This window comes from Bufo gargarizans, chromosome 5 (assembly GCF_014858855.1).
Source record: "Bufo gargarizans isolate SCDJY-AF-19 chromosome 5, ASM1485885v1, whole genome shotgun sequence".
NCBI classification, from domain to species: Eukaryota; Metazoa; Chordata; class Amphibia; order Anura; family Bufonidae; genus Bufo; species Bufo gargarizans.
This window is the reverse complement of record NC_058084.1, coordinates 39,769,576-39,773,413: the sequence shown is the minus strand read 5'-3', so window position 1 is coordinate 39,773,413 and position 3,838 is coordinate 39,769,576. Positions and strand designations below refer to the sequence as shown.

The 3,838-nt window shown below is 44.0% G+C and overlaps 1 non-coding gene across 1 annotated transcript; it reads left to right on the top strand.

Moving 5' to 3' along the window:
- The first annotated feature begins 265 nt into the window (after positions 1-265).
- Positions 266-450, top strand: LOC122939723. Its single transcript, XR_006390160.1, has one exon. It is a non-coding gene; the product is annotated as a U2 spliceosomal RNA (small nuclear RNA).
- The last annotated feature ends 3,388 nt before the right edge of the window (positions 451-3,838 follow it).

The following is a 3,838-nucleotide window of genomic DNA, read 5'->3' as shown; positions in this document are numbered from 1 at the left end:
GGCAGGTTCAGCAAGAAGCAGACCTCAGCCTGGGAGCAGAGGATGAGCAACTCTACGCCAGTAGCCCTGCCTGCTGGGGATGACCAGAAGAACTCTTGTAAGCACAGGCCATCGCACTGTGCTTGGTTATGCAGCTCAATCCTATTCACTTGAATGAGACAAAGGCCATGTGACATATGGATGTAATGTCAAAGACCATGGAAGAAGTTGCAGCACTCAATAGCTTCCAATAGAGGATGTCCAGTGGCGCAGATACCAATGATCTATCGCTTCTCTGCCTTTTGGCTAAGATGAATTATAGTATCTGTTCTTATCAGTTTAATATCTGAAACGTCACCACCTATCTGAGGACAAAATATTATTTTTTATTTTTTTTATAGATTTTTAGAACAGGGAAATGGAAAAAGAGCTTAGGCTACTTTCACACTTGCGGCAGAGAGATCCCGCAAGGAGTTCCGTCACCGGAACTGCCTGCCAGATCCGGCAAAATGTATGCCAACTGATGGCATTAGTAAGACTGATCAGGATCATGATCAGTCTTAAAAATGCCTGATCAGTCAAAAAAATGCATTGAAATGCCGGATCCGTCTTTAACTTTTTTCACCTTTTCTTTTGGTCTGCGCATTCCGGCACTAATACATTCCTATAGAAAAAGTATTCAGTTTTTTTTGCCAGAGATAAAACCGTAGCATGCTACGGTTTTCTATTTTGCCTGAACAGTCAAAATGACTGAACTGAAGACATCCTGATGCACCCTGAACAGATTACTGTCCATTCAGAATGCATGAGGATATACCTGATCAGTTCTTTTCCGGTATAGAGCCCCTGTGCCGGAACTCTATGCCGGAAAAGAAAAACGCTAGTGTGAAAGTATCCTTACTCTGTCCACTCCACTTATTGACCTGGTATTGTAAGTGGGACAACTGAACCAGATTACCGTTTTCGGAACTCCCATAGCAGAGAAAGAAAGGTGGCTTCTCATGCACGGCTGCTCTCTGTTCATTTCAGGGGACCGGTTCTTGAGACAGGAGTGGGTCCCAGATGAGACACCCTCACCTACTGACATTAATGACATATCCTAGCAATATGCCATCATTGTCCCAAATGGGTCAAACTCTAATTCCTGGAAAATTTCTTTAAACCAATGGTTGAACTTGTAACATTATTTTGTTGACAACTTTTCAGAAATTTTACACACACAATCCACATGTTTTCACAATCCACATCTGCATTTTATACCAGTATCTATGTTCCATATGTACAAATTTCATTAAAAAAATAATAAATTATCAATGTAAGAAACTAAGAAAGTTATAAGGGCTTAATTATATATGGATTTTGTTTCTGCAGCAGACACTATAATTTGTCAACAGTGATTAAAAAGTTTTACGAGGTTTCTGTCTGGAGGAAACAGAATGACATACATTTTTCTTATTTATCAGAGAGCCATCATTGTGCAAGGAAGGGTCAGGAAACTTTAGTATTTTCACTAGCTGAAGGACCCGACTTCGCACATGTATATTTCAACTATTTCATTTAATGTTTGTGTGTGTGTGGTTAAAAGATATCAACAGTATCCACTACAACAGTGAAATCTACAGTACCCCACCCCTTTAACAGTGACCTCCACAGTGGCCTGCCCCCTTAACAGTAACATCCACAGCACCCTCCCCTTTAACAGTGACCTCCACAGCAGGCGCCCCTTTATTAGTGACCTCCACGGTAATCCGTCTCGTTAACAGTGATTAGCACAATAATCTGCCCCTTAACAGTGACCTCTACAGAGCTCTGTTCCCATAAAATGTGACCTCCAAAACACCCGCCCCTTAACAGTGACCTCTACAGCACTTCGCTCCTTAACACTGACCTCCATAGCAGACCGTCCCCTTAACTGTTATCTCCACAGTTTCCTGTCCCCTTAACCGAGACCTCCTCAGTGCCCACCCCTTTAACAGTTACCTCCACAGCATCCCTCCCCTTATCAGTGACCTCCACAGCAGCCCGTCCCTTTAACAATGACCTCAACAGCAGCCCACCCTTTTAACAGTGACCTCCACAGCGGCCACCCATTTATTAGTGACCTCCACAGTACCCCATCTCCTTAACAGTGGCCTCTACAGCAATCTGCCCCTTAACACTGACCTCCATAGCGGACCGTCCCCTTAACTGTAACCTCCACAGCAGCCTGCCCCTAGGGTTGCCAGAGGACCAGTTTGAGGCCAGAAAGTCTGGCTTTCAGAATCCCTGTCCTCTGTCCGGTGCAGGGCCTGGATGGACACAGGGATGTCCTTTTGAACAGCTCGCTCATAGACAGCAGCACTGCAGGGGGAAAGTCACCCTCCCTCCCACTCTTGCAGCTGACAGAAGTTGATTTTTACCTTTATTTTTTCAATCCCTGTCGGCTGTGGAGAAGGAGGGGTGTGGCCTAACCGGGTTGGGGGCATGGCTTATCGGGACCTGGGGGCAAGGTTTTTAAGTCTGTCTTTTGAGGGTGGCGCAAATGGCCACCCTACCTGCCCCCTTAACTGTGACCTCCACAGCATTTTGCTCCCTTAACAGTGTCATCCACAGTGCCATGCCCCTTTAACCCCTTAAGGACTTAGGGCGTATCGGTATGCGCTGTTTCCCGAGTCCTTAAGGACTCAGGGCGTACCGGTACTTCCTAAATTTAAATTTGCATTGCGGCGCGGCGGGGGTTAATTGTGACAGGATGCCAGCTGAAATCATTCAGCCAGGATCCTGTCACAATGCCGGGGGGGTCCCATGACCCCCCTATATCGGCGATCGCCACAAACCGCAGGTCAATTCAGTTGCAGCTTTACCTGCGGTTTGCGGCAGCGATCGGGCGATGCCATCGGGTCCCCATGCGGCTGTGGGGGGGACCCGATGGCATGGAAGGCAGAGCGATGTCTAAGGAAGGCATCGCGCTGCCTTCCGGTGAAGAGCCTGTGAAATCCAGCCCCCTGGATCTCACAGGCCCCGGAAGCTGTATGAGTAATACTCACTGTATTACTCATACAGCCAATGCATTCCAATACAGAAGTATTGGAATGCATTGCAAAGGAATATACCCCCCAAAGTTCAAGTCTCAAAGTGGGACAAAAAAAAAAGCTAAAAAAAAAGTTGAAAAAATAAAGTTTTCCCCCCAAAAATTAAAAGTTTAAAGTAAAAATAAACAAAAATGTCATTTTCCCCAAATAAAGTAAAAAAAAAAAAATGGAGAAAAATAGGGGGGGAAAGTATACATATTTGGTATTGCCGCGTCCATATCGACCGGCTGCATAAATATATCACATGACCTAACCCCTCAGATGAACACCATAAAAAACTGAAAAATAAAATGTGTGCCGAATAAACCATTTTTTTGTCACTTTACATCACAAAAAGTACAAAAGCAAGCGATCAAAAAGGCGTTTGCCCACAAAAATAATACCAATCTAACCGTCACCTCATCCCGCAAAAAATGAGCCCCTACCTGAGACAATCGCCCAAAAAATAAAAAAAACTATGGCTCAGAATATGGAGACACTAAAACATCGTTTTTTTTTTAAAAAAGCTGTTATTGTGTAAAACTTACATAAATTAAAAAAGTATAAATATTAGGTATCTCCGCGTCCATATCGACCGGCTCTATAAAAATATCACATGACCTAACCCCTCAGATGAACACCGTAAAAAATAAAAAATAAAAACTGTGCTAAATAAACAATTTTTTGTCACCTTACATCACAAAAAGTGTAATAGCAAGCGATCAAAAAGTCACACGCACCCCAAAATAGTGCCAATAAAACCGTCATCTCATCCTGCAAAAATCATACCCTAACCAAGGTAATCGCCA